General features: G+C 41.7%; 1 long non-coding RNA gene across 1 annotated transcript in view; it reads left to right on the top strand.

Moving 5' to 3' along the window:
- The window catches only part of LOC311420777, a 128,460-nt gene that overhangs the window by 90,633 nt on the left and 15,359 nt on the right, over positions 1 to 22,468 (top strand). The window contains exon 2 of the long non-coding RNA XR_014684548.1: positions 6,796 to 6,920. This is a non-coding gene — a long non-coding RNA (uncharacterized lncRNA). The remainder of the gene's footprint in view (positions 1 to 6,795; positions 6,921 to 22,468) is intronic.

Raw genomic sequence — 22,468 nt, 5'->3', positions numbered from 1 at the left:
TATGCCGTTCTCTTTGCAGGATGTTTTGCATAGAAAAAAAGGAAATTGCGCTGTTTGGGCTCTCAGGCCGCGTGGCAGGCAGATGTGCTGGTTTATCATTCACTCTCATGGGCACACCATGGGGGTGTTCAGGGGTTTATCATTCCAATTTTCCTGTGTCGCTACAAGAACTGAGAGTTTATTTAATTTTGTAGCAGTCATAAATGGCTCCTCGTCAGCCCAATGTGCATGATTGGTCTTGTAGTAAACTTTAATTTCTACAGTATTTTGGTGGATACATTTCAACATTGCTGGCTTCATCCTCCTGCGGGGCGTGCAGAGGAGCTCCAAGAGCTCGGCCTGACTGCGCTAGGGTTTCCAACAGTTACTCCAAAGGAGAGGTAAAAGTGAGTTAGAACGTACAAGCCCCAGATCAAAGACTTCAGCATTTACTTTAGTTGACCTTGCAGAGTGTGCTGTGTTAAATCAGCTCTTCAAGATCCAGCAGCCCCAAGAACATGCCCGCAGGGCAGTCAGATCTCTGGTTTGTGGTTTTGCCTCTGGCTGACAGCTGTAAGAAGTGTTAACTAATGAAGTATTCTAAGTGGGTAAATAAGAAAGGACAAAAAAAAAAAAAAAAAAAAAAAACAACAACAAAAAAAATACCACTAGAGTTATAGAAAGCAGCCCATCCTGCACAGAACGAATTACAGCTTTCTACCTGCAAAATTCACTTTCTTTTCATCCTTGGGCAGCAGTTCTGTGGTCAGCACGTAAATGAGCTGTGAGTCCAGAGCAGTAGGCAACAAAACCCTCATTAAGTCCCTCATGTTCACATTGTTTTCATTCTGATCTCAAGTTTTTCCTCTCGCATGTTGATGTGTGCTGTCAGTACCTGGAGAGTACTGTTTTTAAGATGCCATAGTCAAACTTTTACTTTTGTGAGTGCACAGATCATGCCGTCTATAGCTGCTAAAGCTTAGAGAGGGGAACCCCGTCCCCGGAGCTAACCCAAGCTGTGTTCTTCATCGGCTGAACGTGTAATCCCAGCAGTCATTCTCCTCAGGGCAGAGAGCATCTTGCTGCAAGGTGTCACCTCCTCAAAGCTTAGCTTGCTCAGAGACCAGAGCTAAACCTCCCATTGGGTTTTTACCCAGTTACTGAGTGACTTCCCCTGTCTGCTCCACTTTAAATGGCCTGCAGAGGCTCAGCAGGCAGCAGAAGTGCCTCCTGCCTTGCTGAGGGCTGACTGTTTCCATTGCAGGAGCTGACAACCAGGACATGGGGTCACCTATACACCCTAGGGACCCTCACGGTTCAGTGGGCACTCTTCCAACCAGCCTGTCAGAGGGAGCTTGCTGGTACAGACAGATTACTTGAGCTGCTTCTCTTATCCCAGGTCACCAAAGCAGGTTGCAGTTTATAGGGAGCAGCTGGATGTAAGGAAATGGCCTCAGGCTGTGCCCATGGAGGTTTAGATGGCAGATGGGAGGAAATTCTTCACAGAAAGGGCAGTGAGGCCTTGGAGCATGCTGCCCTGGGAAGTGGTGGAGTTCCCATCCTTGGAGGTATTCAAGAGAGGCGTGGATGCAGTGCCTGGGGATGTGATTAGTGGTGCACTTGGCAGTGGTAGGTTGATGGTTGGCCTCGATGACCTTCAGGTCTTTTCCAAACAAAATGATTCTGCATGGCTGCAGCTGGCAGAGCTGAGAACCAGCCCTGAGCAGAAAAGACTTTCCTCCATACCCTCCCCAGCATCTCCCATGAAATCTTGGAAATATTACAAATGACTGTAACCATTGCAGAAAGTTATGGTGCAGTTTGGGTGGGCAGACCTTGGTGCTTGCTAAGCTCTGACATCGGATTTGGTGCTCTGCAAGAAAGAGAAAACGTGGCCCTGTGGCCACAGGGCTTGTAGCCATGTAGGTGAGGGGCCTGGGAGGACCCAGGGAGGTTCTGCCTTGTTGTGGAAGGGATCAGAGGCAATACAGAAAGCATGAAAAATACTATTTTGCCTCACAACAGCATCCAGAAAAACTGCATCACTGCAGCAATGAATAATTAAGCAAGGCTGTCTCCCCTCAGATACGTCACTTACTTGCCTGAAGGAATTTTCTCTTGTTTTTCGGGTGATGTTAATCAGATTCAGCCTGAGTTATGTGATACAATGGAGATGTCTATTTTCCCTACTCCAATGATATACAAATGGTTTCTTTAAACATTTAACATAAATTGACCTTTGGGGCAAGTCAAGAGTACAGCAGGCCAGATAATGGCTTTGTGAGTTATCAGCAAGAGAAAACACAGTTATGATCAAAGAAATCTTACAGCCTAACAGTGGGATTTCAATGTGCTGCGCATAACCACACAGAAATGTAGTGTTTCACATGTAATAATAGAATGGGAGAAGTCTCCACATGGCCATCCCTCTTCCCACGTGCAGATGCAGAGGGCAGAGGTGGAGTTCCAACTCTGGTTTATTAAAACACCAGCGCTGTGTAAGCCACGAGAGAGGAAATGGGATGCCCTGGTTGCTGCTGGCACACTTCTTCCAAGCAGCATTTAACCACTCTGAGCCTCTTGTTTTGCTCCTGGGGAACTCAGAGCTTATGAAAAAGATTTTGTACTCATCGAGAACCATGACATGTTGCTTGAAACGGCTGCCACGTCCATTTCTGACACTTGCTGAAATGAGGAAATAAGTTTCCAGTTTCTCATCTTCCTGGCTATATCCTGGGATCTGAAAGTCAAACTGATTTTTAACTTGGTTTGCATACTGTTGCTACCAGTAATGATGAATTATTCAGCGGGAGCTAAATGAACGAGCTTATTGATGAGTGCAAATCAGAACAGAGTTTAGTTAACTTCCAGGAGCTTTGCTGCCCTGGGGAATTGGTTGATACTGAACAGAACTGCCCCAAACTGTCACGTTGTGGGAGCTCCTTACTTTTGGCTTTTGATCTGGAGCGAAATTTTCTAGCAGATGAGACGTTTTTGCCTGCCTCTGTTTCTGAAAACATTTACAGTGTAAGGTAGGTATCTCTCTTGCTGTAAAAACCAGGAGTTCCTCATTCCCCTTATGAAATATTGTTGCTCTGAGGAGAAGTAATTCAGTAGTAGCATTAAAAAGTGATGACCGGTGTAGGCAGCTTAAGCTTGATTCATTTTGACTGTGCAGAGTCCCCCTGGAATCGGCGTCTCTGCACCTTGCTACAATTGCTGCTATGACACAGGGGGTTGGATTTCTGGGGGGCTAAGGATGTTGCAACAATAGAAATAATAATTGTCCAAATGAAACTTGACCAAAACTGCAGGCTGCTCCTCTTGGGGAGAGTGCCCAGAGCTTTCCTCTTTGTCTCCTTACAGTGACAACAGCTATTAAACATTCAGTGCCACGTTTCAAAATTCAGCTATAACACTTCCAGCCCAAGCTCCACAAATACCGACGAGGTGATTTAAAGCCCAGTGTGTTTTCTCTGTCTTGCAAACTGCTGCTAATGCTGACTTTCTTCTGCCTGAAGTTGATTTATATGCATTGGCACAGACAGATATGTAGAAAGGGAACTCTTTTCAAAAGGAAAGTAAGAGTAAAGACATTCTTTCTGCTTTTCTAACATGACCATTAGCAGAAGTCACAGCACAGAAAAAAAGACTTCTCTAGGTTTTCTTCCATGGCTCATGCCATCCCACTTGTCAGGTCTGCATGCTTAGATAAGAGTTAGCACATGTAGTCAGATCCAAGGTTTTCACTATTCTGAGGTATTAAGTCTTTTCTGCCAACTATATTTTTTTGCCTGAAAAAAAGTAATCATTTGTTGCTATTTGTGCATTGAACACAAGTAGTGTGTCTTCCCTTCAGCGTTGTACCTAGTAAACAAACAAGCATTTAGCCAGAGATCACAAAAATCGATTCAAAATTCATTTGCTCACCAAAAAGCAGATGTACATTTAGCTATACAGTTATGAACTTGTAACCTATGGAGCAAAATGAACTTTTGCCTTGTAAGATACGCTTCCTGCTGTCATTCCTCCCTCTTTCTCTTTCTGTGTTCAATACTTTCCGGGGAAGCACATCATAAAACCCACAGAAGATCAAATCTTTCCCAGATCTGGTTTTATTTTATAAAGGCAGCGCATTCAAATAATTTGTGTCGTGCTGCTACCCTGCACTCACTTGGCGTACTCTCCTCCAGAAGACATTAACAAAAGCACAAGTGTGACATCTATTGACAGCGCAGGCCTCACATGCAGCTGGCAGGAGGAGTAGGAGGAGCAGCCCCGGTTGCCTGCAGCTCCCTGCAGCAGGAGTGGTGGAAGGTCTGTGGGAGCACACCCTGCTGCAGGGCTAATCTCAGAGCGATGGCAGAGCACAGCAAAAGGCTATTCTTGTTTTCGAGTTGCATGTGTTTTTTGTGCTCTGTTTAACCTAGGTCTTGCGCAAATTTCTAGAAGAATAACCCACCCGGGACCATGAGACAAACAGACACCGGCTCTGTCACAGGAAATCTTCGATCTACAAATTGCTGCAGGAGTGCAGCAGGGAAGCCAAAGTTGATGCTTCTCGAGTCCATATGCTTTTCCCTAGATATCTGCTACTGCCTAATGATTAATGTGTCCATCCCTGGAGGTCAGTGCTTATCAGCATGTATTATCTCTAGAAATACCACCGTTATTCACACTGCGGCAGCCTAAGGAGCCATGATCTGCTGTAGCTCTGTTGGCTACTGGCAGAAAGCGGATACTGGGCAAGTCAAACCTCTCTTCTGACCTGGTACAGCTGGTCTGATATTCAGGCTGAGCGGTAGGGATACACTTTATTTACGGTTTCACAGTACTTCTCTGTTATAGACTCTGTATAGGTGCTGTTTCCTCTTTTGAAGTGGCTAGAGGAAGCAACTTGGAAGTGTCAAAGAGCCTAACAGCACAGGGAACATCTCGAAGCTGCTTTTTGAAATTTCCCTGGGGCATCTTGCCCTTTCTCTAGCAGGGCCCAAGTTTTCTGCCAATTCTCTTAATTTCTGACAAATAATAAGGAAAAGTATTTGCACTTCAAGTAGATAAGAGTTCTCTTAGACTCTTTATAACAGGCAAAGTGGTGGTCTTCTCCTCGTGGTGACTTCAAGCACCAGACTTGGGCTCAAAGGCAAAGTTTTCTATGGTTTTATATTTCACTTAAGTTCCGCTCCTGGAATTCCAGTCCCCCAGCTGCCCTCCCAGCACCCCAGCACAGACAGCCCCGTCCATTACAAGCAGCCCTCACTCAGGGCCTGGCAGCTTCTGGAAGATAACAACACGAGTTAGCACAGGGAAAGGTTGGTTTGGGTTTTGTTTTTTTTCCTGAAGGCATTAAATGGTTACAAGCAATCAGCTGGGAATTAATTACTAATGAGATCATTGACACATCTTAGGGGCCTTTAAAGGGACTTGTATGCCTTTAATCATTTGAATATTTCTGAAAGTAAATCACCTTCTGAACTGTGTTCTGATCTGGCTTTTATCTGCTTTCTTAAGTGTAATTGTATTTACTCTGGTGAGGAAACTCATGCTTTATGTTGATATACGAAAGATTACAATCAGACTTATCTCCAACACAGCCTGTTTTTTGCTGAACCTTTGGAAGGGATTCCTACGATGGATTGCCTGGCATTTTCAGCAGAGATAGCTTTTAGCAGAAGATTTGAATCTGGAGAGATCTTCAGATTTTAAGCCTCCTTCCTCATTATATTCCTATCATCAGAGAGAGGTTGATCTGAGCTTAAACTTTGACTTTTAATTTAATTAAATTAAACTATTGTTGTTAATATTATTTTTCACTTTTAAAAAGTGAACAATTTGATTTATTAGACACTAAGAAGGAAAATAAGCCCAGACTGGTGACCAAGTTCTTCATAAGTTTGACAAAAGATGCCTAAGTTAACATCCTAGTTTATTTTAGCCTACGTATCTGGATACACCTTAATGCGCCCAACACCATCTGAGTGCCAAAAAGCACTAAGACAGTGCTCTGTGATCTTTCCCTTGCTCATCTATGGAGAAAAACACATCCACGCTCATGCTGTGGCCTCCCTTTGCACTGGGACCATGTAAGGAAGTCTTTTAGTGTGTTCCAAAAGACAAGAAAAAAGGCTTCATTCTGATCTCAGTGAGCGGTGTGCTGCAATTTTCTTTCATTGAAAAATGTTCTTTGTCATTTGATGGGTTCACCTTGAGTCCCTTGGCAAGAGCTTTCCTGGGTAACAATTTCACCCATGTATGCCTGAAAGCAGACAAGCTTCTACACGTGAGAGCTTATTTGTCTGAACTCCACTTTCACCCCATGGCAGGAACCCCGCTGGGATCGCTGCCTTTTTCAGAGTTACACACGGGGTTGTTGCTCCCTCTTGGAAAACAAATCCAAAGCATATCTGAAAGCATCAACAGAAGGGCGTAACCCAGGGTCAAAGGTACAACTAAAGCGCCTTCTCTTCTTTCTATTTCTTCCTGTGTTGCTGATTCTTAAAGAAATGTTCCTTCCGTAAATTAGCACAAGATGAAAATTTATGTGAGAGAACAGAGATAAAATATGCATAATTTCTAAATATGCCAGTTTTCCAAGCCGCATATGTTTGGTACCAAAATAAAATCACAACATGGGAAATTGGATGATGTATCCAGGACATGGGGGGAAATCTATGGCTATTAATTTGTAATTTTGTTTTGCTAACTGTGAGACAAGAAGGCTTTCTGCACACTAAATAATGATGGTATTTGGAGTGATAAATCTGAGCATCCTTGTGCTGTCTCCTGCTGCTGAATAAATCTGTTGGTCTGTTACAGGCTAGCAGTGCTGGTGATGATTTTAACCAGGTGGTTTCACAGAAAGCCGGTCTCTTTCCTATTAGCCCCCACCAAGACTCTTGAGGAAGCACAAATGTATCCCAGCCCATGCAGCAGACGTGGAGGTAGGCTTCAGATGGTAGCATGTCCTTAGTCCTGCTCTGCCCTGGAGATACATCATCCTTAAACTCTGTTACCTCCTGCTTCTCACCATAGCACCAGGTAGACGTACTCTTCTTTCACTTGGGAAAACTCAAAACAAGAGCACTCATTAACTGCTTACACTAAAGCCTTGATAAAAGCCATGTTGGAGTGGGGAAACTCTTTTACACCTAGCATGAGGGGGTGTTAGCTGAGTGGTTACAAGTGTGGGGGCACAGCACACCAGTGAAGAAGCTTGCGGAGACAGGAGAACTCCTGTAGGGGTGTAGGAACCACAAACTGTTGACATCACTGTATGCGTAAAGGAGGTGAGGATGTTTGGCTTTTGGCTTTCTTTTTTTTCCTACCAAGCTTCATTTTGCACTTGCTAGCAGCTGTTGCAGTACGCAACCGTATGAATCAAAGTGGCACATGTTACATGGGTACGTACGTTGGTTTATCACAAAAAGACTTGCTCTTGTGCTGCATTTGTCATCTATGTACATGTATTTTCAAGCTAACGTGAGAATTTTAACTGAAGTAATTCAGGAACGGAGAGTGGCTGTGTGTTAAATTCCTTCAGGAGGAAGCAGCGGTGGCTGTAGCTGGTGCTGGCTGTCTCAAACCGGCAGTGCAGGAAATGTCAGACCCTGCGCTGAAGCAGCACATTTCCAAGTGACAATCACACGTGCTGTCTGCCAGGAAAACACTTATTCAGAGGACTTGGTTACAGTTTTCGTAGAGAAAATCTGTTCAGATTGCTTCAAGACAGGTAAATAGGGTTTTAGAGCTGTTAATTCGGCAAATTATAGGTTGATGGTGTTTGGTTAATTCGTTGTCTGATATAGCTTACGGGAAGGTGGTAGGGTGATGGCAGAGCGAAGTTCATTATGATTTTTTCATGGCTTGCCCCTTGTTGCACTGATGAAGTACAGGGGCAGAGACTGTGCTAATGACCTTCCCGTACTTCCTTCCTCCCTTCTTTTGTCAAAATTGTTCCTTTGTTGATAAACATTCAGAGTATCATTGTGTAATACGTTTGTGTGTGTACTTACACAGTGTTCACTGGGTGAACGTCTTATCCTTAGGCTGTTAGATGTATGCACCCATGGTTTAGAACACAAGGCAAGTCTGTTCTTAGCTCTTCGGATGAGTGGTTGCAGAGTTGGGGGTATGAATCCCAAGGGAAGTAGCAAGCTCTTTAGCACAGCTAGAGGTACAAAAGCCCTAGGGAAGGAGCACCACTTCAGTCCATTGCCCATCCTCAGCTTACTGTGTAGCTTCCTTCTGAGCATGTCAAGCTGGTAGGTGAGCAATCTGAGCGCCCATCTCCCTCTGCTGACCTGGGCGGTCATCCGGGATGGCCCCAGATCTCAGGCAAGTTGTGTGTCAGCAAGCAGAGGTGCTCCGCTGGGTACAGGTGTTCTGCCGGTACAGCCTCGTGCCTCCGACCTCTTGAGTTCTTGATTCTTGTAGGGGCAAATGTTCGAACCCAACTGAAAGCGAAGGCTATAAATTTAAACCATCCAAAAGAATGGGAGGAATAGTTGAAATAAAAACGAGCTGATCATTTGAAAACATGCCAAAAATACACTCTATTGTCTGGAATTCATTTACTAAGATTTTACCGTAATTAGAGTTTGAACATTCATTAATTATACTGAGTTTATTCAGAGTAAGTCAGGTAATCGCCGCTTTTCACAATTACTCATGAAGGATTGCAATTAGAGCCCTTGCAGTTCTCAGATGCTGTTCAAGTCACTTGCCCGGCATTGTGAATCCCTGCCCAGTTTTGCTTCCACCTCCCTCCACTTGGCAGCGCTGCTCAGAGCTGTGAAAAAGTGCCTCTCTTCAGAAGTGGCAGTGTTCAGGGAAGATCCATTTCTTTATGTTTTCTGGTTTGGGCTACTTTTACCTTGTTGTGAGATCCTTATTGTGCTAGTGTTACTTAAGAGTGAGCTGCTCTGGAATTTGTATGTTATAGGGGGCAGGGGAGAACCAGCCTAGAAGTGTGTTGGTTTTGTTTCTGTTAATCACCTACATCTCGATTTTAATACATTTTATAAAAATGACAGCTGTTGTGGATTTTTGAAAAGTTAGTAGTCGTATGTAAGATTAGAAAAATCAGAGCTGGGAAACAGTTAAAACTTTATTTGTGATGGCATGGCTATCCTGAATAGAAGAAATTTGTAAGAAGAAGTCATGAGGGGGGTTATAACAGAATTCTCCTCTGATGAGCTTGTTTGTGTCTTCTTCTGCAGTATCTGGATGCTGTAGGAAATATGTTGGATCATGTTTGTGTTTTTTTTTCTCTGTGACAGTCCCTTCTTTTCTGAAGTTACTGGCATGTAAATTGGTATTTTTGAACTCAAGACGTTGTCTGAGGTCTGCCTTGAGCATGCTCACTAATTTTCAGTGTGATTTTTATGGCCTTACTGAAGATAAATACTTCATTGTTAACTGTTGGAAAATGGGGCACACGCTGAGGCTGGCACATAGGCTCTCAATTGTCAGCAGAGATAGGCAGGCAGCTCCAAAAGAGCTGGTGAAATTCAGCTTTTAAAAAGAGCATTGGAAAGGGCAGAGAACATAAGAAAGAATCCAGGACATGATCCCTGTGGTTGAATTAATGCCGATATGCCAGTGACACTGCGTGCTCTTTTCATAAGTTCACGCTCCTGCTACCTCTCTCACTACCCGTATTGTTTTAAAGAAGTCATTACAGACTATCATAGCAATAATTCACTGGCTGGAAATCCTTAAGTACATATTTGCATTGTTCTTATTGTAATGAGTTCTGAAGGAGATGTTATGGTTCAACATGCCCGATAACATTTAATCAACAAGTCACAGATAAGTCTGTGAACACTGTGAAATTAGATAAAAGGCCATCATCTTTCCTATTATTATTATTAAATAATTCTTAAAATAACAGGTTGCAGGCTCAAACCTAATAGAGCACAGAAGATCAGGCAATGCTGAGGCATGAACAGAATTGGTGAGGATGGTACAATTCAATTAGTTTAAGGAAACTGAAAAGTAAATGAGCAAAATGGCAGTTAGGTGTTTTGCAACAGCAAACAACTGATTGCAAGACACTTCTAAAAATATCCAGCAGTGTTGCAAGTGGTTCCACGTTGATCCTGTGTTGCTCACCTCCTTATCCAAGTGCAGATCTTTCTGAATTCCCATTACCTCTAGTGGGGACCAAATTCCTCGGGACAATCTGTGGAGAATGATGCTGTTGAATATTGCAGAGGTGACCAGATCTAGCTGAACCTTGTTGTCCTGTAGCTCCTTTGGAGCAGTGTGTTTTGGTACGGTTATCTCTGAATTTCTAAGATACAATATTGTTTATGGTTAGCCGCACATGATTTTGGAATAGGATGCTGTTTAAGTTAGGTTTGATGGCATTATGTGAATAAAATGTTGATATGTATATATATTGCTGCTATTATTTTTAAGATGATGGTTAAAACTTGCAACCACCTAATATTCTTCCAGTTCTCAGTTGTCTTTGGGGACCTGAAAAGAGCCTTGAAATGCAAGGAGGAGATGATGAATCAGACCAAGAAAGGTCCCATGATACTACCAGATCAATTTGACAAACCCCAGAGCTTATTACATCATTTGGACAAGTGTCATCTGAATAGCTGAATGCTTTTCTGAGACAACTCCCTGGGGCAGATGAATGCGATTCAGCTATTACTACCACTGAGTCTGATTTGCTGTCATTCTGGCTGGAAGCAAGAGGAAAGTCCACTAGAAATAACAGCCCCAGAATTATAGGACCAGGGATAGATTAGAAAGGAGTTATTGCTGGCACTTTCTGTTCTCTTTTGGCCCACACAGCTATTTATTATTCACTTCCCTCTGTGTCTGGATTTATCTGATGACTGACATTCCAATACAAATTGAAATTTAAGCTTTAGATATATGTACATAGTTGCCTCTTCAGGCTGAGACGCTGTAAGTTAATGGTTAGTCCCTCAATGTCAAACAGAAGAGGAGCCAGACTGTGAGGGAAGAAAGTGGTATTATATTTGGCAGATGTTCTCAGTCTTCACAGCAAAGACATGACACTTACAGTAAGTAGAATTTCCCACAAATTAATGAAATGTTCTGCAAACTTGCCTGTCTGTCCTTTTAAGTCCTTGAGGTTTTTACACTCTGAAAATGATAACAAGCAGTGGAAAGTTGGAGGCCGGTTAATGTTGTCACAGGAGAATAATACACAATGAATTCTGTCTAAATGAGCACCTGATATAAAAGACGAACAATGATAAGGCTAAGAAATCCATATTCACTATCCACTGTGCTACTCTCCAGTGGTAATGTTTATATGCAGATAGCCACTTAAATGAATATCTTATGAATAACTCAAAGTCAGAGAGAAAAACAAGTCCTTCTGTAAATAGATAAAACAAATTACAAGATGTCTTTTAGGATGAATCTCTTTGAACGCATTGTACTTGAGGGGCAAGGGGGGAGTTCAATATTTTGCAGCTGTACTAGAAACGAACAGAGAGACCTTCCCCATTCTCATTCTGAATTTTTTGTTTCATGTGATACGGAACTGGATTTGTTACAGCATTAAAGTCAAAAGTATAATATTTAACCTGCTGTGTCGTCCCCATCCATGGCCCTAATAAGCATGAAACAAACCCTGGTTGTCCTCATTGTGTCTATGGAAATCAGAGGTTCTGTGGCAGCTCTTAGGTTTTCTTCAGGTTTGCAGAGGAAAGACAAAGAAGAACGTGGTCCTCTGGATCAGGCACTGAATTTAATGAAGATCTTTTCTATGGTCCTGTGAAGGACATAGGGCTGAATTCACTGGTATCCAACTATTAATCAAGGGAATACCAAATTTAAATCATCTTGTTGCTCTTGTAGCAAATACATTGTCAATTTTGCTACTGCTGTATAGATACTGACAGCAGTTACATGGAATATTTAGTTTTAAATAGAAAAAAATATATATATTTAGGTTGCAAGGTCAAGCACTCAGAAATGCATCAGGCTGGGGTGGTGGCTCTGGTTGCTCCCTCCTCTCCCCTGAGAGAGGAGGGGAGCTAGAGCAGGAGGCAGTCCCTGCAGAATTCAGGTGAAAGTCACAGGTGGCAAAGTGAAGCTTTTCTCGCAAATTTACTCTTCTTTGTTATCTGGTTTTCATACCCAGCACTTGTTCTGTGTCCTCAGGTAAAAATTCCCCTGCTATACCTTCACCACAAGACAGCATTTAGGAGAAAATGTTGGTGCCGTGCAGACATCCTTGTGCTTGGTTGTCCCATAACGAGTAGCCAGAGAGCCCTGGAGAGCTGCGCTCGCTGCGAGGTGGCACTAAGTCAACTGTTACACAGAGCAGCTCATCCGAGAGCCACAGCTCCCATCGTTTCCCACCTTCAGTCCCCTCAGTTCACTAAAACCCAAGCAAAATGGTCAATACATGCTCTCCCTGTAGGCTTCAGGTCTGGGGACCACGTTTACCTTTTGATCTTCACCAAAGAAACATTTATCTAAGTTTAAAATGAATTAATATCATGCAGCTAAATCTGAGCCCGGTGGATTAGATTAAGGTTTATCCAATAAGATCAGGAAGCCTGATCCTCTGAATATAAATGACTGCATCATCTGCATGAGATTTAATTGAGAAAACTGCATCAAAAAGGCAAATTAAATACCGAGAACACAACAGATTTTCCACAGTGAAACACCGTGGGTAGTGAAAAACCATCTGTACAGAGAAGAACAGGATGACATTTCTGCATCATGTCAGCCAGATAATATTTTCTCTTTCATACATTATCTATGTTAAACATTTTGATAAGACAGATAAATTAATGTACTTTTGCCTATCACCTGACATTAGTTACTGTGGTGAAAAGATTATTGCAAACTCAAAATGACACGTGAATTGTAAATGATTCCAAATTTACATTATTTCTTTAATCTTGTCTAGTCAGAGAGGCACAAACCTGCAGATTGTTAGGGGTGCTGCTCAGAATTTCTGTCAAACTTCCAGTCTGGGAGAATAACTTCGGAGCCTTCGGTTTGCACAACTCCAAGTTTTCACGTCACTTTTTTTTTTTTTTTTTTTTTTTTTTTTTTTTTTTTTTTTTTAGGAAACAAAAGTACCAATATAGTTTCATTAGGATTTCCAGTTAAATTAACCCCACTGTTAATAAGTATATTTTTTAAAAATAAAATATTTTGCAGCATATGTTTCAAAGCCCCAGAAATGCTGCCATCTGCTTTTTCTTGGATAGCCACAACTGAGAGATGCTGCACAAGCCCTGTAGCACCCATACGCCCTTAAACCAACAGGCATGTTTGAACCAGGATTTCCAAAGCCATATGGAATAATGTCATTTTGTCATTGTTTTGAATGAAACCTGTGCTTCAGGCGTGTGCCCTGGTTCCAGATTCACGGTTCAATAGAAAACCTCACACTCAAATCTGTGCTCCTCATCCCTTGTGGACTTGTAGGGTTAAAAGAGCAACATGAGGTGTAAGACTTCAACAGGTTTTGAGTGCATTGCTAGATTGAAGAATGTTTTCTCTAAAGCAATGCGATATTGAGTGTTTTTTTCTGCAACAGTAGCTACATCTTTGCAATTGAGGTTCTCAAGCTTAACCAGGCTCCCTTCAGAAGGACCTGGACGAGGCGCAGCTGTTCTTTACCTGCCATTAATTTCTGTGTGAGGCGGGGTAGTGCACGCCACGCAGGGAAACCGGGCAGTGAAAAGAGCTCACTTGCTCTAAGCTGTCGGCATGCCTCTGGAGCCTGCAAAGACTCTGCAGAGTTAAAAATAATGAACTGAGGTATCCAGACAATTATTTATTTTCAAATTGGTGAAGTGCCATTTTCTTCTCAGTTCAGGAAATTAACCTCCCCAAAAGCCAGCTTGCTCTACACAAAATTAATAAAGCAGAGCATGCTGGCAATAACTTGCACATGTTTATTTATGTGTGATGTCTCCAGTTAGAAAGGCTAAGATGAAAAATTGACTCAAAAGGCTATACTCTTAGGGGATTTACTCCTGGTTTGGGCCCATTTTCATGTTGTTTGAAGTCTGAATTGATGGGACATGAATCTCCTCTGGAGCCTATAAAAATTAAGCTCTTTTATTATCATCTTTTTTTTTTGAATCATGCCTAATATTTTCTTTTAGACAATAAGGTAAAGAGATTTGCCATGTGATGCTAAAGGAGAACACCAAGGATAAAAAGGTGGTGAGGGCTGCAAGAGGAGCTGTTGGTACTGAGCCCTAGAAATAATTTTCTTTTTGTTCACTGAAGTTTTACGTGATTTAAATTGAAGTAGTATTCAAGTTAAGTGCAGGTGAAATGTTGTTCCAGCACACGTACTTACATAGGCTGCTGAGCTGAGCTGTGAAAGGCACTTGTAGGGTTTGTAGCACTGCCGTGCCTAAGGAACGCTGTCCCAAGCTGGGTCTCAGCTGAAAGTTCAGCCGTGGTCTGTAAAGCTTGACAAAGGCAGGTGGTGCAGCAGGGTTTAGATACTCCAGAATGAACTCTTTGTCAGCCTGCTTTGAATATGTTATGAAAATAAGGATGACAGAATAATTTCCCTGTGATACCATTTGTGCTTTGTTGTGTTTACCCTCATCCCTTTTTTCTTGTTGGGCAGTACCCATTACCAGGAGTTCCAGGTTGCGTTCATAATGTAGCTGTTATGCCCATTCCTTCCCTGATGGATTTGCCTTGTTGGCACCAGTCAGAATATAGGATTTAACAAAGGATTTAGCTTTTGGAAGTAGAATTTGAAGAAGACATGGTATTAATTTGGGTCACATTGGACACTTTGGGGCACCACTGTGCTTTTATTCAAAGTGGAGCATTCAAGCACTACCGTGCATTACTTCTCAGTTTCTTCTTCAAATCATATCATTTAGCACCAGGTGTCTACAGGAATGACAGCCCATACAGAAAGTGTTTCAGGGTGAAAACAAGCAGACAGCAATTCATAAACATTCAGAGTGCCGCCACCCTCTAATCCTGCCTACCCTAATTATGCTAAAGATTTGTCTTTTATCCAGAATAATCCCACCTGACCGTTCACTCAAAGTGAATCCAGTTCATCCAAAATGACCACCCTGTCAAAACTCCTAAGCATAGAAACGTTGTAAGGATTTCATAACTTCAGGGAGAGGGAGTGCTGCATGTAGTAGGTCTGACCCAATTTGCCTTTGAAATGTGTTCTTTGGAAAGCGTAATGCGTGCTGCTGTAATCATGTCAGAAGTATAGCTTCTGTGCAACCGAAATAGCTCCTGCTTTGCCTGCAGACACGTAGACTCCGGAGATGCTCAGACAGATGCAACACCAAACACGTGAGTCAGGAACCAAATACACATTCACCTTTCTAGCTCAGATTGCTGTGGCAGGCTTCATCTTTACTGTCTGGAAAGCACCAAGGCACCAGCTCGTCTCCCCTCATCTTTGCTTGGGTGTATCAGGTTTGTCTGTTCATTGGCAAGAGGTTTATTCTTTTACTACCAGCAAGCCCAAGTAGTACCACAGGTGTCAGCTCGGGTAGCAGGCTTTGCCAGCGCCTACATTGCCAGGAGTTAGAGGATGGGGAGTGAGAGTGCATCTGAGCCGCCAGGACAGAAATGAGCTTGGAAGAGCTGGGCGCGTTTTCTCCCTCTGGCTGCAGGTGGCTGTGAGCCTCTGACCAATTCTGTTCTGCGGTTTGAGGAAACCTCAGGAAGCCTTTTGTTCTGTTTTATCAAATCAGCGTTGCACAAATGTTATTTCTAATACCTCATCTACACCCAGAAGTTTTCATTTTCATGTTGAAGGTGCCTAAAGGGGCCTTAGCAAATGTTAACATCTTGCTGTGCTACAAGATAGTATGCTGCTAATGCATATTGTTAGGGTACACAATGTAGTGAACAACAATTCCTTCATCTGGTCTCATAGAATCTAAATACAAAGTAGTCCTTTCTACCTTTTTTCCCAAAACAGAGGATGGGCACTTGGAAAGTGAGTTTTACCCAAAGTTATGGAAATGCCAAGAGCCTGACAGAGGTAAGTCTGAGAGCAAAGCCTTGTCAGGGGACAGCTTAGCTAAGAATCAAAAGGCTACAGCTACCTAATCACGTTGAATGGTGTTGTTTTCTGGACTCATCTGAAATGAAGAAATGCAAAGAATACATGCTTATACCAGGATTTTCTTTTAATTAGTTTTACTCCAAGAATTCAGACTACCTTTTGGGCAGATGCTTTGATTTCTTTTTGAACTGAATCCATGCAATTGCAAGGGAAGGCAATTCAGTTTCGTTTCCATTGAAGTCAACAGAACTACTGACTTCAAAAGCAAAAGCAGGCCCCAAATTAACACAAGTCATGCAGCTCATTTGCTACATCTCTTGACCGAAATTACCATTGTTAATGCTCTTCCATTGAGGGCTTGGACCACCATTGTTGCTTAGTTTCCAGGGTTCAGTCCAGTTAGGAGGATAACTTAACACCAATTACTTGATAGCAAGTGAAATGAAAGTCTCATTTTCAAAAATCATGACTAATTCCTGACAGTTTTCAACTCTTCCCTCGTTAGAATTACTGTCTTTCATGTAGTTGCCTTTATAATGATTTAATCTGCAGCAAAAATTAATGTATTCTTTTTGATACCCTTCCTGCAAGCCTCAGTCAGAATGCTCTCGCAAGTGACCTTAGACTTGGGTCTTTAAAAATCCTTCAAATCCTTAATACTGTCAGGGCGTCAAAGAGGTGTTTCTTGGTTTGATGCAGATAATGACGGTGATCACCGAATTGTGAACTTCATGGGGTGCATTTTATTTACTTTTTTCAAATGCAAATAGTTGCTGTTCTTGCAATTCTAGGCCTAGAATTCAAGGATTGTGGAGCCTTGAGGCACCAAGACTTAAAGGAGTCGCAGGGTCTTTTGTTTTGGTAAGAGAAATGAATGGGAAGTTAGACAGAAACCAGAGGACACCACTGTCTGGGAGGATGGTAAGGAGAACCTTACGTTTCTCACAGTGTCTCCAGATATGAGTCAGTTCAAGCAGTGCGTTTCAGCCCCACAGTACATGCAAAAATTTCCAAGCATGGAGAGTGATGGGGAAGGTGCTGGTTCTCACTGCACTCCACAGTCTGCTCTTCCGACAGGAGTTCTGCTTAGTACGCAGCCAGTGCTTGCAAGGCAGTTGTTGGACGCATCTTTTGGCAAGACAACTGTTGGCAGTGTTGTTTATGTGAGTGCTTCCTGATAGTTTACAAGGAACAATTTGGCAAGTCTTAGGAGCATTACAAAAGAGTTTATGTGCTTGGTTCAGTATTACTTGTAGAAGGTTTTTTAGGAAATTAATTAAAAGCATTTATTTTCACTTGAATTGCAAAATATTTCTGTTATTCAAAAGGAAGTTGGAGGGAATAGGTATTTTAAATAAGGGACCTACATGAGCACAAGTCAAGTAATTGTCTTTCTGACTGACTGACTGCTGTGGATTTATGTTGTTGAAAGGAGTAATCATTAGGTCTTCATTTGTACAAATGTCTTTTGCAACCTCAGTTGCTTGAAACTATTTTGTCCATCAGTTTAGCTGTATGAATAATTGTGTTTGGGATAGTTGAGGTAATTACATTTGTAGAAACTCTAAATGGCAGTGCTGGAAGGCAGGTGTCTTGTTGTATGACCTGCTACATGTGCCTCTGCCTCCTCTGAGCAGGCTTTGCTTAATGTGGCATCCTGCAGCACCACCCTGACCTTCTGCAGTTCTTCACAGGTAATTGAATCATGAATATATTGGTCCTGTGATATGCCTGAGCCTAACAAATAAGCCTCTTCAAAAAACTGTATCCTTAATGGATAAAAGCAATAAATCCAACATAGTATCTATAGTTCTCTTAGTGGCCTCAACTGCAGAAGTGCTGGCTAACCGACCTCTCACCTTGCAAGCCTTTTTAATAGTATTGATTGCTTTTGTTTGTTTGTTTGTTTGCTTTTCCCAGAAAACTAGACAACTACTGGATGAAAAGCAGCTTGGTCTTTTAAAAAAAAAATGTCAAAACATCAATTACATAGTTCACAGTATACTCCTCCCTGTTTTTCTAAACAGTTATTGAATTAACACCAGATTTTCTCATGTTGAGTCAAGATAATTACAATGATGTTCCAAAGTTGTTTCTTTTCTTCTAACATGGGCCCTTTTCTTCTCTTGCCCTAGTTTCTGCTATCTGATTTTCCTCTTTCAGTCTTGAGGCTGTGTTATGGGTAAGCCTTTTCATTACATTGGGCATGATTCTCCTCCTTTCTGTTCCCAGGAGTTTGGGATGAGATTCATTTATCTTAACATTTGTGCATAGAAATGAGATGTCTGCATTTTAGAGAGCCAGACTCTTTTTATAGTCAGTGGAGACACATAGATATGTAAAATTTTACACAGTCCCACTGTGTCCAGGATTGTGCTTCAGACTGTAATGTAGACATTCAGGAAGATTTAATTGCCAAATCTGGAATTTGGCCAGGGCAAGAAATTTGATGGCCATGCTTATCACAGCATCACGGAGTGGATGAGGTTGGAAGGGACCTCTGGAAGTCATCTGGTGCAACTCCCAGCTCAAGCAGGTTGGCCAAGACCATTTCTAGATGGCTTTCAAAGATCTCCAAGGAGGGAGACCCTGGTCAGTGCTCCATCTCTGTAAAGAATCTTCCTTCTGATGTTTGGACAGAACCTCCTGTGTTCCAATGTATGGAATTTAATTTATATTGGAACATTATAATGGTGTGGAACATTAAAGATAATGTGATTATGACCTTCACTTTTTGCCTAACTGTTCCTTCTGTAGGAGCAGATGTTCCTTGGGCAGATGTGGGATGGGCACTTCGTTTCAGAGGGGAGAGTGGTGCCTCCTGAAAAACAACAGCAAACGCCTCCCGGGGGCAGGAGCTTAACTGGAACATGTTCTTCAGTAGCATGGACCAGCTAAACAGCAGATTAAATTGCTTTCCTATTTAAGCAAATACACCAGGATGAGATTGTCCGTTTTGTTTTATACTTCACTGTCGTATGAGCCCTGCTCGTTAGAATTCTGTCCATAATATGGACAACACATGTCCAAAAATGTCCCTTCAGAAGTGGTTATTCTGACAACCTTAAAAAAGACTTAGAAGAGAACAGCTAGATTATGAACGTAAATGATGAGCTCACTTGGTATTTTTAGCAAGAACCTTTCTGAAAAAGAAATGTTCAGTAAAGTAAGAAGTTGCTGCTCACTCTGATATTTTGAGATGCGTTTGCAGAATTACAGTGACATGGAGCACAAGTGCGCAGATGGACTATTATTCCTCTGATTCACTGACTTTTAATTTTCTCTGAATGCATCCTGGCTCGTAGCTCTTGTATGCCACCTGACATGTCTGTGACTCAAAATAGAAGGAATCCTCTTTTTCACTAGATGCACATATAACTAGCTACTTTATTAATAAATTCAAATAAATAAAGCTCTGCACTGTTAGTGAGCTCAAAAAAACTGAGAAGTAGAGAAACATTCTTGACTTTGGCAGGTACTTGCACAGGAAGGCTTTATTTTGTGTATTTTTGCTGACCTTGGGTCTCAACTGTATATTTCTTGACAAAGTACGTTTTACGTACACTTCTTTTACTTTTCAATTCTACAGCTATATAGGTAAAAGTAAGAAGGACTTAGTATTAAGAGAGTAGGATGTGTCTCTCATGTATAATGATGCTGAATACTGGGAATCAATATACAGAGAAAATCAACTCATCTAAGACTTTATTGTTTCTATATGTATGCTTTAAAAAGTTTAGGTAATACATGTGCTTTTAACTTCTGGTTGGAGGAAAAAAAAAATGCCAACTTTCCTTCCTTTCTACTTAACCTACGAAGATGAGATTTGGAATCAGTATTTCAAAAAATCGTAGGATCAGGAGTTTGTTTTAGGTTCATGTTTCTTTGCTGCAGTTAAAATAAGTTCTTATTCTATTTTAAATGTGAATGTGAGCCTTGGTGCTCTTGTTGTAGCTTTTTCTCCTTTAGTGCTTCTATTTGGCTTGCTAAGGACACATTTCTGTGGCCTCCTTCACCTATCTGGCAAAATGGAGTTGACACCATTTCCAGTAAATGTAAAGGCCAAAGCTTTTCAGAGAACATCGCTTCTTTGTGTTCTTGTTACTGTAAGTAGTTGTCCAAAAGAAGCAGATTTTGTCATCTCACATAAGAAACTTCTCTGTGAACCTTAGAGCGCATAAATCCTGAAATGAGATCTGGCATCAGTATGGCTCCATTGGAATCATCACAGAAGGGCCTGCTTCCTAGCATTTAAACCATTTAGACTTTAACAGGTCTGCAGATCATTATTTCTGACAACCGTTCCCAACGGAGTGCTCTTTAAATGTTTTTATGTTGTTCTACATTCCCTGTGGCAGTCTTGGGTGTGAACCTTCCCGGTTCATTTTCCCTGTCAAGAGAAACGAGCTTTTTTTTTTTTCTTTTTTTTTTTTTTTAAAAAAAAAAGAAAAAAAAAAAAGGAAAAAAAGTTTTTTTTTTTTAAAAAAAAAAAAAAAAAGTGATGGAAAAGCTTCCAAGAAAGACTTCTGGTAGAAAAATCTCAGTGGAGATGCTGGAAACCTAAACCCAGATTTGGCAGCTGTACCTGGTTTGCATGTCCAGATAGAGGATGAATAATTCCTCCAAGATGAGGAGATAGCATCTGATCACTACGTGTATATGAAGCCTTAGAAATGCTTCTGTCATTCAAACTTTAACAAAGGAAATATAATTTGTGGTTATTCGTGCACTGCATAGCCAGATGGAAGCACAGGAGGTAGATAAATACTGACATTCTCTTCTATGAATACCTTCAAAAGAAAGGTCAAAGGTAAGACAGTGAGGAAAGTGAATGTAGATTAGGCAGAACATCTGTTGAAGGGGAATAGTAGTGAAAACATTCATTGATTTTCAAATAGAAGTTCTGCTTAAAAATATTTATGGGCATCTGCTTAATTATAAATTCATCACCATCCTTAACATCAGCTTTTCAATAAAATTTGTAAAAAGAAAGAAAGAAAAAGGAAAAGCACCATTAACCCCAAGAGATAATTAATCTGTTTCCACTCTAATACCTGAATTTGCTTGGACTAGAAATATCAGAGGGTGGTTTAGGAAGAATCTAGAGTACAAGAGGTGGGGATGAAGGGCAGTTTGGGCAATGTCAGCACCTTCCTCAATGTCAGATTCAAAATGACAGAATGGAATAAAATCCTGCTGGCTGTTGCCTTGCCATGATGCTCCCAGCAGGACATTGCCCTTCTGCAGGAGCAGACCAGAGCTCTCTGTATTTGTTTCACTCCAAAACCAAAATTAGTGATATAAAATGTGCCCAACACTTATCCTCCTCCAACTACCCTGATCTCCATGAGTTTCAGAGCAGGAATGAATACAGGCTCCTTTCCATAATTTTATATGAACAAAAAAATCCTACTAAACAAACCAAGTGTGTGCACGAAACACAATATGTCACTGTCTCCTCTTGAACTTTTCATTGATATTATAGTTCTCCAGATTGATTAAATATGGCCAAAATAATCATTTCACTTTCATTGCTTTGATGGTCCATTTTTCACCGGTCTCGGCTATCGATTTCGCGTGTTCCCCGTGCTGGAGTTTTATTGGACCAATTGTTTGTAATGGGTGAGTAAACAGATGTCAACACAGTTTAAAGAGAGTGGGAAGAGGCACAAACAGCACTTGAAAATCAATAGGATGGAGGTTGAAAATAGCTCTTTGTGGCATGGAAATTCTCCCCACAAATCGTTCTTGCATCCAGATCAGTTTAGTCCCTCAGGAACACTTAGAACTGATGCCACCTTGGTCAGAAATGAGCCCTGTTGCTTGAGCATTAAAATTCTGTAAAAATGGGGAGCATGTAAACTCCTTTGAAAATGCATCTGGTAAAACTACTTATTGTGCTAAGTAAGTAAATCCTGGCTCTGGTCTCCTAATGAACTGAAGAGACAGACAGGTAAGCCCAAATGAACTTTTAGGCAGATTGAACGCCAGGAATTTGTTTGCATATAACATCATGTACATATTTTGTATGTGTTAGGCAGCATTTAAAATCCTGTGCGAGGCTTGTAAGGTGCACCCCGTCGCACTTTCACTGCTGCACGCACAAGCTCCTGGGAGGGTACCGCTGCCCTTAGATTGCTGTCTTGGCACACAGCTAACGCAGGTGGTATTTGCACTGCTGATAATCAGCTTCAGATGTGATCAGAGCTCTGCGATCCTTTTCCTCCTGACCTTTTGGCCATAAAAACCCCATTCAATATCAGTAAGAAAAGGACTGCTAATATTATAATGACATCCGTTAATAAGGTGCCTGTCAATATGGAGCAACCTTTCCATCATTCCACACAGGACTGCAGCTGTCTGAGGTTAAACAGCAGTAAAGGGACTGGGTATGAATAGGCAGGCGGCTTATTCCACAATACTGATGGCCTGGTTTTAGCCTGCTCCTCTTGCCAA

Source organism: Aythya ferina (assembly GCF_964211825.1).
Source record: "Aythya ferina genome assembly, chromosome: 18".
Lineage (NCBI taxonomy): Eukaryota > Metazoa > Chordata > Aves > Anseriformes > Anatidae > Aythya > Aythya ferina.
This window is presented reverse-complemented; position numbering and strand designations above follow the sequence as displayed.